Consider the following 12,907-nt stretch of genomic DNA (forward strand, 5'->3'; position numbering starts at 1 on the left):
CTACACCCTTAAATTTTTGGGTATTGATGCATTGACACTCATGGTCGTGTGCCTTTACTCATTGATTGAAATTTGAACCAAAAAGATTCCTTGTATTGATGTGTGCCACTGTCATTGCACAAGTCGATACACTATCTTCAAATTTTTAAAAATTTCCTACTTTTGCATGCCACACAATACTAGACTTTGAAATTTTAAATATCTCCTCTTTTGTATTGCAAGTATGATTTAATTCCTTTATGTGTGCTTTCCTCTCGCAGAACCTTTGCATTGACATGCTTGTTCTCTCTCTTGCGTGTGATTGCTTGGGAGATGAAACCAACAAGCTTTTGCCTTTGAAATTGGAACTCCATACTTGCTTTCTGAGGTCATTTCCATCATAGAATGCATTTACCTAGATGGATGTCTTCAAGAGACTTATTTAATGATTCTATGAGGGTTAAAAAAGAGCCAACAAGATAACGTGAAGTAGAAAAGGTTTTAAAACATGTTAAGGGTAAGCGATAGAAGAATGTAGTCTAAGGACTCGACATGATAGAACTGTTTCATATGGGTGCAACAATGTGTATCTATTGGATCTTCATTATCAAGTATATATTGGAATATTAAGAAATAATTATTAAAAGTGTTTCTTCAGTTTTCTATTTTTAACATTGGGTGAGTCGTGATATGTTTATCCTTTTGCATGGTTTCATCCTCCAATATTTATATAAGCGACAAAATCTCTTTCTAATTTTATCCTATTATAGGGGGGCCTACAGTACAGTCTAGTTGTCTACTATAGTGCGCCTCTATAATTTTGTAAAGGCTCAATATTGTTTTAGGGTAAAAACCCAAACCTTGTAGTCTTTTTGAGAATCATGAATTCAAAGAAAGATATTTTCTCAATGTGAAAAGAAGATGTTATAGATCTTGGGACTGCTTGGATACACCTTCAAAGTGTAATGTCCCCATTTTAGCAGTTGACCAAGTGTGTGTGCGTTAGCCTTGTTCTACATGGTCCCGAGGGCTAACGAAAGGTTTAATGGGATCTTGGAGTGTTTTGGCCTAGTCATTTCCAGTTTGGGCCAAAACGAAGTTGATTTACTCAGTTTCAGGCATACTTACTATTTTTAGTAAGTCGGCAGGACACAGTGCAGGTCAATTTTGGTGATTGGATTCGATACTCCTCGGTGAGAGCTTTCCGATGAGCTATCACTCGCATTATTCGGAGTCCGATTGCTAATACATTTTAATGCCTGAAGTTTTATTAAAGTAACGTCTAATTTAATTGTAAAATATTAAAGTGTTACTTTAATATTTATTTTATGGTGATGTGTACCCAAGGGAGACATAAGGGGTATTTTAATATATGTTTTATATTACACATCTTTATCCCACATTGCCCATATGAGTTGAACGGACCCGTGGGAATAGAATAAAAGGAAGCATTTGTAGCTTCATTAAACAGGTTGAATATGAGAAGAAATTGGTGTGTGAGTTGCAGCTTTGTTCTTGGCATTTGAGGACATCTATCCTCTCTTGTAACATTCTAGACGTCATTCCCTTGGGGTTTGGCCTTTGGAATTCTTTCTTATTGGCTTCATTATCAGGCAGTTTAGTTGCATTTCCGGCTACAGGCAGATTTGATATTTTGCTCATATCTTCTTCACTACTTGTCCGACGCTTATGCCGCTTGGAGGGAATGGTATTATGAAGGTAGTGGACTGATTGGAGGACAAAGTATTGTAGCAGCAAGTTCATAAGCATGGGCTGGAGTATTATGACAATATTGCTGAAGTAATTAGTGACTTGATAAATCTGCCATGTATTTGGTTTTATGAATTCTGAAAATAACATTTTATTAGCAGCAGTTCATTTCCACTTTGCATATTGTTGTAGTTTCTTTCTTGTTTATGTTGTATGATACCAATTCCATGCACGAAACACAACAAACAAATAAACGTTTGATTTCCAGAGTTATAAGGGGTTTTAAGAAGTTGAATGCAAACTGTTTGACATAATTCCTTTCAGCAATTTGGTTTAGTTTTTGGGACATTCAAGGGTGCCCATTTCACAAAGTTTTCATGTAATACTCTTGATTGTTTCAATTAAAATATGTCCTCAAGCATAGACATCAACATGCCTATAGACAAAAGCCACTCTTAAATATTTGCATTATTATGGCAATCCACCAATTAATTCCCAAATAAACCTTTCAAGCCTTCTTGTCTGCTCCATTTTTTAACACTTGAGTATTGTACATTGTGCAATTTTGATACCAATATACGATACATAGTACCATGTACCACACAATTGTGGCACAAGGGTAATGTACCATGTGATTAATTGGGGAGGTAGTAATTGTGAGAATTAAAGAATAAGTTAAAAGAAAATGTACAATGAAACTTCAGCCATATTGTATTAGTGCAAGCATGAGTTGAAACCTTTGTCTGCCTACACATACAACCTCTCCCTTCTTGCAAAAATGGCATTTTGGGTTATATTTATTTAGCTCATCCAACTAATTTGTTTTCAATATGTATATTTGTCAGCTCTTACATGAGTCTTCTTCAAGTCAAAACCCTTTTCTATTTATCTACAATTCCTTTTGCCATATTTTCTCCAGTTTGAATTACACTTTTTAAAGATTAGTTGGTACCAATCTTGTTTTCCCTTTAAATTTGCCAAAAGTTGTCTAGATTCAACAAGCTTTTGGATTGATGATTAAGATTTGGAGATTGGTAAAAAGTACTTTTTGCTCAAGTAGCAATATTCTATTTCCAAATTAGTGGTTGAAACTAATTAAACCATCTCTAGTTAGGCATCTTTTCTTTTTGTTTGCTTATTTTAATAAGACGATTGTTTTAGTTTCCTTTGACATTATATTACCAAATTTCATCTTTCTTTTATCCATTTGAATTAGAGCTGCAAACCAGTGAGATAGAAAACAGTGAACCTCATCCCCAACATAGACACTTGACAATAACACCTCAACGAGATTAGAACCTTGGTTGCTAGAAGTACAACACATGCAAACCTCTTGTTCCTTTGAATTTGGTTAATTAAAACCAGCAGCTAATCAAAATATAATTGTACATTGCATATAGTAAAACTCTCTCAAGAATAAATGAACTGTGAACCCTTCCATACATCCTTTTTCCCTTTTGGAAGTTTCATGAAGACACACCTCAAGGTCTACACCATACTAGCAACTCTTCCAATGTTTAGATGCCTGATTGAAAAGTACCATTTCCATCAAAGTTAACTAGGGCCACAGCCTCATACATCCATTAACAACCCGATCAACTTATGGAATTGCAAGTACAATCAATCAAGATTTTAACCTAGCTCTCATCACAATAAGTGCCCCAAATTTATTGTTCCACGGTTATAAACTTCCACCACACTAATAACTCTTTCTTGGTTTAGATGCTAGTTTTGACATTTAATCAAAATCAACTAGAAGCATAGTCTCATACATTCGCTAACTATCCAATCAACCTGTAAAAATACAAGCACACCCTATCAATAATTTAACCCAGCTCTCACTGTCATAAAAGATACAAACTTACTGTTGCGCCACAATCAAGTGTGCATGTATCCAATTAATGTATTGGCCTCTACAGTAGGGAGATTCGATTTAAATTGTTATTTTCCACCACTAGAGTCCATGGAGGCTAAATATTACCTTCCAATGGTGGTATTTTAAGTTATTATCGGCCATTTTCGAATAATTGAATTAAAAACTGGGGACAGGAAAAAATGTCATCAAACATTTAATCTCACTCAAAAACACATATTTTAGATCGAATGCTCCCCTTAAATTCATTAAAAGTATTTGTAGGATGAAACTCCCAATTTTTTTCTCAAATTGAATGCAAAAACTAGCATTATTAAATCAACTTCAATCAACAGTATATTGCTCATTCAGTCAAAAGCCTTGTGAGCATCAAATACCTCCATACGATAGCCTGCTCTTGATGCACACATGGCATGATATGATGTGTGGCATCTGCAACACTGGATACAAGATCCATGCATCTGCTTACAGATCACGCACACCTACATTTCACAAGTAGAAAAAAATATTATTGGAGACTTTGCTAGCAATACATTGCAAAGATATTGCTCTTGTATGCAACTCTCAAGAATAGCTCTTATGTTTTTGTTCTTTTGCAAGTATTCCTTTAGTAAAGCATTTTTTCAGGAAGCTTAAGTACGATACATATTTCTTGCTCCTTATTCTACTTAGAGAAATTTGAGGATAAATAGCTATCTTGGCATGGTATTCAGAAAGAATCAGGAATAAATTACGACAAACTATATTAACAAACCTTCTGAAAAGATCTTGCATCAATTTTTAAAATGCCATCTGCAGGTTCCATTGTTTCATCACTCAAAAACGATACCTCTCTTGCAAACCAAGCACAAGTGACATGCACCCAGAATTGACTTATCGTGGAAGGTTTCAAAGCACCACCTGAAAATAAAGAGCTTGGTTGTTAGAATATGATTTTTTCTTCAACACACGTACAGGTTCAGAATGACAGATGTCATCAATAAGAATATCTTACCCATTAGAGGGCAGAGGCAACATTCTCGTATAATATTTGGTGTCTCACATGCTCTACAAACCCATGAAGCAAGGTCTTCCACTTTTCTGGCACCATAACACTCCTGATGTACAGCAATTTGACATCTGTTTTTCAAACTTAATTGTTAGACATACTGCCCTGGCTAAGTTTTGTCTGAAAAATACCCTACAGATTCATTGCGGACACTTCTACTAAGAAGAAATAAAATCAGAAATCAAAATTACATATAATGATTTATGATGTTGAAAATCGGACCTTGTTTATGAATCCAGTGTATATTATATTTTATCTTATAATTAGAGCATTTATCTGTACAATTTAACATGAATGCCAAACTTAAGCACATGGTCCTTGCACAGCACCTATTGCAAATAATGATTTTGTTGTAGTCCCAGTCATCAACCCACCGGCATATTGCACACCTTTCAGTTGTCCAGTTCACTTTTATTGGCTTGTATGGTTCTACAATGATATGAATATAAAATAAAATTAGTTTTCATTAGCAATAGCAATATCTTCAATATTTTATACTCTTGAGACATATATGCTTGCAAGAATGCTTAGGATCTTTTACTCAGTGTAAGGCTGACCTGGACAAGGTATGAGTATCTGTCAAAACTCTTACCTAGCAAGCATCTGGTTAATTCTTGCTCCCGAAATCTCACAGATGTTTGCCCTTCAGGTCTAAAATATCCAAGGCCATGAAATCCAGCTTCACATAACTGATTTATCTGCAAACAAAAAAAAATCACCACGCTGCTAAAGTTACCAGATACAAATCATTAAACAGTGTCACAGTAATGCCTGATAAAATTATATTATTGCATGATTCTACTTTGTAGTGAGCTACGACAACCACAATTTTGGGATTCCCTTCCCCAGTCCTTAACTCACCTTGACAGAATTTTTCTAGTGTTATCTTTGCAGGATTTGCAAAATCGTTGGTGCTGTTATGTGTAATAACATTTTGAGATTTGAATATTATCATTTTTGCAGATCACTCTACTTATAATCATATTTTATAATTTTTAAGTTTGAACATATTTATATATATAAGACACACATAATTTTGATTTTGTCACTGTGTGTGCCTCTTGTACCCAAACCCACATCTTGTGCTCACATCTGTACCTGCATTAGTAACTTAGCTTTTATTAGAACAATCATATACTATGCTAGAAGTGAACCCTTTGTGCCAGATACAGATAAACATCCAAATGAAAAAACACACATACAATATTCAGATTTTTACCATGGAAACCTCCAACCAAAGAAAAACAAAGCTGTAGCCGCCAAATAATATCGATTTGTATGTATTATACGGAAAACCAGTTAGAGGAAGTAATTACAACTACCCTGTAGCTGTAGCCAGTACCAAGCTGCCTCTTTTACAACAACTGAGCTCTCCTATGTCTAATTGCTTGCAATCAAAATCTCAGAATGTCAAAAGTACACACGCACACGCACATACATATACCAAAGGACCCAAGCCCATACCCATTTGCATATTAGGATTGGCAGCCTATTTTTTGTTGTTTGTTTAAAATTTTAACTCACTTTATCTTGTCTCGAAACCTCTACTCACATCCACCAATATACATTTTTCAAGTTAATTGTTAGCTACTGAATGAATTTCATGTGAGCCACAATCATAGGATTTTAGGGTTTCTCCATCTCCAAATGTTATGTTTGTAAGTTAAGTAGAGGTTTTAGGATCTTATAAATTTCTAACATCATAATTGAAATCCATAAAGATTTTTTAATTTTCTGATTCAAAGTATATAACTATTAATGAGAATAAATGCTTAGAATTGAAGTTAACAAAAAAAGAATTTGAAGGGGACTCCGTGATTATGATAAATGTGTTAAGATCCAAGGCTACCCCGAATTGGAGATTGCATTCTCTTTTGCAAGTGGTGTTATCTTTGATTAACAAATTTGAGCAGGTTACAATTAACCACATCTACAAAGAAGGGAATAGTTTAGTAGATGATTTAGCCAAGATGGGTACAGAGGATAATCATCTTAAAAAGATATTTGAAGGAAGGTTAGAAGTTTTAAAAGTTCAACAAGATAGAGATGAGATGAAGAACACATTGTCTCGTAGTACTATATTGCTAAAAAATGATTTAGACAAGGGTTTATCAATATAAATATGATGAAAAATTGAGGGCCTAGGAAGCGAGGACTCTCCAGAGAAGAATGAGCAAGAAGAAGAACCAATGGAAGAGGAAAAGGAAAATAGTGTGGACAAAGCTAAAGAGTCGGATAGGAAGCAGGATATACCAGTGCCCAAGGTGGATATAGAGATCAAGTCAGAGGATGATGAGGAAGTAGAGGAAAAGAAGAATGACTCCCAAGGAGGAAAAAGGATCTTTGAGTTCCTTAGACTAAGGACTAACTGATAAAAATCGCCATACTCTGTTTTCTCTAGGTTTTAGCAAAAGTGATCTTGTAACTTCTAGTGTTTGATCTAGCAGTGAATCAAGATCAACCTACAGGCTAGTGTAATCAATTTGAAACTTAGTTTCTTCATTTCCATTTTGAATATGTTTCTCCTTGGACTACTTCTAGAAACTATGTGGCTGTAAACTATGTTTTTTCTAACATAATTCAATACAAAGCTTTTGGTTTCGGCCCCTTATTTAGCAAACAAAAGAAACTATTAATGAAAATATGAAAACAAAATTTAACAACAATACAAATCTAAAAATGTGAAAGTCAAGTAATTTTGAAAGGTTTGAAGAGTCTTGGAGCTTGGTTAGAGCAATAAAATTAAAAAACATGTTAAGTGCCATGAAGGCCAGTGTTGTAGTGAGGGGCACTTCCCCTCAGATCCATTGGGGGCACTACTCCCGAATGATCGTGAGAGGCATTGTCCCTCGACCATGCTAGGGGTTGGTATACTAGATCCTTGATCTCATTTTAATTCTCTACATATTTATGCTATTAAAATGCCTTTAAGTTAAAAAAACAGTAAGTTTATCTCTTCTTTTTCTACATTTTCCAGAGTCAGCTCCCACCAACTACGCGTCCAGACAAACCACCAAGTTGACAGAGATGACCCGATCTGCCACTTTTGCATTTCAAGGGAGGCAGAAACAAAATCACACTTTATTTTCTACTGTCCTATCTTTTACAAAATTGGCAGGCGGTTTAACTACCTTTTCAGAGAGTGTGCATCCCTTTCTTCATTTTTCAGATACACCGATCAGCTATGTCTTGTGCTCTATCTCCAAGAGACCATGTGGCTTCAAGACCATACTTTGCAGCTTCAATTTCTTTTGAGTCAGACTTCAGTTTAGCTTGTCACCTCCTTTTTCACTGATGTGTCCCCAGCTTGGGGCACGAACCGACCACTTGTCCCTCCTACTTCTACTCAAACCAGGTCTATGAGGCCTCATAGATGCTACACTCAGCAGCCACTCCACCTCTAGTGATTCTCTAAGATGGTCTGTGGTTCACTCTCGTCCCAGACCATATCCTTCGGTGCTGGACTACTCATCTGAGAAGGGTTTTAGTTTTTCCTTTTTTCTAGTTCTTTTTCTTTCTAGCTTATTCTTTCCCTGGACACTATTTGGTCTTCCTACAGCTGGCTATCGCCTTATTGTACAGTCCCTGAGACCCTTTTTGTGGTCTGTAGTTGGACATTAATAAATTAATAAATTTATCTTATCTAAATTTTCTCCAATGTTTTTCCCTTTCTTTTTAAAAAAAACTTTTTGTTTGTCAATTTTTTCCCAAAAGAATTTGTCTGCTACAGTATTTACTATTTAAAATTTCAGCTATTTTTAGTTTGTTTATGTTCTTCTAACAGCCACTCTTCCTTCAACCCTAAAATTGAGAATAAAGTTTTTCATTTCACAAAAGGTGTCCCCACATTCCCCAATCTTAGAGACTCCTGGAAATATTGATACGGTGGCGCACACCCTCAGAAATGGTCTTTAATTCCCCCAAAGCCTTTGAAAATTATTACCTGTCAGCTTGCATTTTCTTTTATTCATCTTGCCCCCTGGTTTTCTCATCTATGTATTTACAAATTCACTAACATTGATAAGGTACAAGGACGCACATAAGTACTAAAGTCTAAAATCATAAATTAAAAGCCATGAACAACATTCAGACTTTGCAAAGTATCAATAATGATCTATTTGGATACGATTCTAAAATATGGTTGGATAGAGAAACAATTTTCTAAAAAAGAAATGCTAATCAAATGATAGAGGCAGCCTTGGACCTTCAAGCAAAATAACTGTTGTCAACTTTGAAAGGACACAAAATGTTTTTTGTCTGAACTTAACTATTTGTTCATAAAAAATTGCAATCTAATAGCCTATTTCGGGTAAATGTATGACTTGTTGGGTTCGTGGTGTAGTATGCCTATATCCTAGAAGCAGATATTGTCAAAATGTTATGACATATTCGATCTCAGCAGGGCTTGTGATATTTTAATGAAAATGATGTAAGTTTTTGAATTTTAGTTGGCCGAGGTTTTGAATGAAAAGCCCACGGATATTATTGCAATATGTTTGCTCATTTTTACTGTAAAATACTCTGACCTACAATTTTTTCACATTTCTACTACGTTTTTTGTTTTCCAGAGCTTGTGATATTAAAATGGAAGTGTTGCAAATTTACAAATTTATTGTTGGCAGAGATTTTGGATGAAAAATTCACTGATATTTACATTTTTGGCTATAAAATATTCTGACCTGCATTTTTTTACTATTCTACTCTTTTTTGAACCTAGGTTGCATGGGTACATGTACCCACAGCCCTGGTATGTGTACCCACGTACCCAAGTACTAGGTACACGTAACCCAAGTACCGGGTACTCAGTGAGGAGCAACACAGCTAAGGACCTCAATTAAGATTTCTGATTTTTGTTTGTGTAATCAGCTTGTTGTTTATCAAGCTCAAGTCAATTTATAATCAGTTTGAGACTTTGCCACAATACTGATTAACATAAACTTTAACACTGTCCAAGTCAGAAGTGTTTAAAGTCTGCCTTCTATGTTATACATCTAAACAATTATCATATATTATTATTACAAACATATTGCAGCTCTGAAACTAGAAATAATACATCACATATGCAAACACTATCACTCTTATAGTTTTGAAAAACCATTGTCATGACTTATAATTTCAGATTTTCTATAAATACTAAATAATATTAAAAAAAAGTTTTGACGTACCCAAGTACCCCCCATCCCCTAATTTGAAAAATAGCCCTACCCATAGCGTAAGTACCCAAGTACCCCCGTCCCCATGCAACCTTACTTTTTTCTAAATCACAGTTAGGGGTTTTACTTTTGGGTGTGGTTTGAGGCTAGAAGAATGATTTCTTTAGTTCTTGCTAGTACATGGAGAGGATTTATTACCAAAACAGATACACTTGGCCATATCCGATTGAAGCTCCACCAAATCATAGTTTTTAATCTAAGTTGTGTGTTAGGGTTCGGGTTCAAGTTTGGGTTCCAAGAACTGGTTTGCCAGTATGACGAAATTGTGAAATGGTGTTTGGGTTCGTTATTATAAAAACACACAACACACATGCAGCATAGAAGCATGAGTTAAGATTGGACTGTCACATAGTATCATAAAAACAACAAAAACACCATAAACTTGTAAATTTGTAATCATAGCATCATAACAACATAAAAATATTAAAATAACAATATTGAGTTTAAGTATCATCGTTTCAACATTCAACAATTGGAACTTTAATACTAAGTTTCAATCATCCTGTGGATTATCTAAATCTTCCTCTTCTTCTTCTTCATCAATGGCATTAGTTGATTCGAAAACAGTGCCAATGCCAATGGGATCAGCTGCACGAATAGCAATAACATTCTCATTTTTCAAGTTCTCAAATGTTTATTACTTTTCACTGTACAGAGAGCTTGTTTGCTTGTAATTAACATCCTAGATGAAAAATATTAAAAAAGTAGCTTGCAACTCCCTTCATCTATTGAAGATACAGGTTAATGTTTAACATATAATTTATCAATTTTAAACCTTAAGGAAAGTCTTTGTGCAATGTCCAAATGCTTATTTCCATAGAATGCATATGCCAATCAAAATATAGATTATGGCTTTATCCTCTCCAAATTATAACAAGAAATTTTTAAAAAAATTCAAGAGTACAAGAAATTAATAATATCAAACATAAGAAACACATTACATATTAGTCAGGTTAGTATGAATAAATATCAGGTTGATTTATAGGGTGCATTCATCCAAGCAGCATAAAGAGAAAAGTTTATAGCACCCTGCATGGTCAAAAAAATTAACAAAAGAATGTCTCGGAGCAGCCTAACGTTCAATCATTTCTCCTCTTGATAATACAAATGGCTAGAAATTAAAAAATGAAAGAAGAACAGCCAGAGATGGGAGTAAATTTATACGAAAACTTCTAAGAATGCTCAATAAGAAAATATGGAAGAGAAGGTACCCAATCTATTAGATGTAGATTCAAGTCTTTCATTTTAACACTTTGCTTCCATTTCTTCTTTCTACAGCCTGTATGTTTCTCCCATTTTGAAATGCTCATCCTTGCACCTTTTCCACATTCAATACACTCACAAAGTATTCTGCCATAAACAGAAACCACATAGATTAACAGAAAAGCTGCTGACACTCATTTAAGGAAACAAATGTAGATAATGCTTTTGTTTTTTTAAATTATAACTTTTCCTAGTAAAGGCTTGCTAAAGCCAAAGAAAATGCATAGAATATCAAAACCATTTGGACCGGGAGGTATATAGAGCAATTTCAGCAACAAATTGAACTGAAGAAAAAAGAGTATGCCATTAATCGGAGATGGATTATTCACATATAATTTCTCTGCTGCATGAAGGAACCCACAGCCATGGTAATATAGATCAGAATTAACTCCCTATTTGACAACTTTCATCAGTATATATTTATGTGTGTGGCTGTCTATATATACTAAGTTGCCAGTTAGGATTCTGGTTCGGATGCGGGTTCGACATTCGGGTTCGAAATTCGATCAAAAAAATTTTGGACTGGGTTCAGGTTCATTTTTTGTTCGTGTGTACAAGATTTTTTTTTTTTTTAAATTTGAAATATATATATATGCTGCAGCAAACCAGTTCATACACCACTATGCTAATCTAAAATTCTAAAGCGATTTAGCAAATTCAACCACCATATATATTAATGATTTTGTTCGAATGCCATGACAAAATGTCAAAATATACCACCATATCAATGTTTCAGTTCAAAAACTTTAAAACAACAATCTCAAGATTACTAATCAGTAATCAGTAATCAGTCACAGACTCATATGTGATCAAATATCAATTGAGATATCTGTTTTTTAATGCTACATACACTTTATTAAAGACTTTTAGGTTGAAAGAAGCCAAAAAATACTTTTCTAAAATGTTGAAAAGTCAACACGTTTTTGGCATTTTCCCAAATTTGCTTGGAAGTCGCACCAAATTCTGCCCAGGCTCATTTTCCTTTGCCAAATTCACATCAAATTCTTTCCCGACCAGTAAAAAAGCAAATGTGAAACCAATTCGGAGGAATCGAATTTCGAATTTTGCCTTCCAATAGCGAATGTGGTAACTTAGTATATATATTTGGTTGAGCATGTTAGAGATTGTTGAGGTATACTGACATTAGTGTTTTGTCATTAATGTCAACATACTATTTTCTGTTGCAGACAATGTATTGTGCAGTGTTGATTTGATGAATTTGATGGTTCGGTTATTCTATTGAAAATCTATTGTTGCGATCCATTTTGAAGTTTCTGAGATGTTGATGCTTGTCAACTCACAGAGGTTTGCATGTTGATTTGATTGAGTTTTGGTCAAGTTGTTGCTTATAGGTTTATTGTGTGCAGAGGTTAAGTATTTAGTTCAATATGAGTTGGATTTGATGATTCAGAGATTGCAATGCTGGTATTATATTTGTGCCTTAGCATTGTATCCGCAGTTATTATTTATGATTCTGAGTACAGCAAGGCTCCAAGCTATAATTTCATAAGACGGAATTCAGTAGTATGGTATTCTTGATGATTGGCGTTGAAGATCAGTTCGGATTTTGAGTTGGAATTGATGTGAAGATTCTGGATGGTATTCATGTTTCTTGTTGGTGTTCTTGAATTATGTGATGATTGTGTTGTTGGTCCACATTGATTGAGGAGATCAGAATTATTATTTTGGTAGCATGTGGATGTTTCTTCATTTTGGTGATGACCGACTTGATGGAGTAACGTGTTGTGATTCATGGTGTTCTATTGGAAATGGTATCGTGTGTTCGTGGTTGAAGATTTGGATCCTATCTAAGTCTTAGCC

At 34.6% G+C, this 12,907-nt stretch overlaps 1 pseudogene across 1 annotated transcript in view; it reads right to left on the reverse strand.

Annotated features, from left to right (window-relative positions):
* LOC149567140 (histone-lysine N-methyltransferase ATX4-like) overlaps positions 1-12,907 on the reverse strand; it is a 154,419-nt pseudogene that overhangs the window by 31,716 nt on the left and 109,796 nt on the right. The window contains exons 7-12 of the transcript XR_016362350.1: positions 11,035-11,173; positions 5,203-5,308; positions 4,940-5,039; positions 4,557-4,681; positions 4,317-4,462; positions 3,940-4,044 (exon numbers count right to left, since the gene is read on the reverse strand). The product of XR_016362350.1 is annotated as a histone-lysine N-methyltransferase ATX4-like (transcript). The remainder of the gene's footprint in view (positions 1-3,939; positions 4,045-4,316; positions 4,463-4,556; positions 4,682-4,939; positions 5,040-5,202; positions 5,309-11,034; positions 11,174-12,907) is intronic.

This window comes from Cupressus sempervirens, chromosome 3, assembly GCF_028749045.1.
Source record: "Cupressus sempervirens isolate cs-2001-9-10 chromosome 3, ASM2874904v1, whole genome shotgun sequence".
NCBI lineage: Eukaryota > Viridiplantae > Streptophyta > Pinopsida > Cupressales > Cupressaceae > Cupressus > Cupressus sempervirens.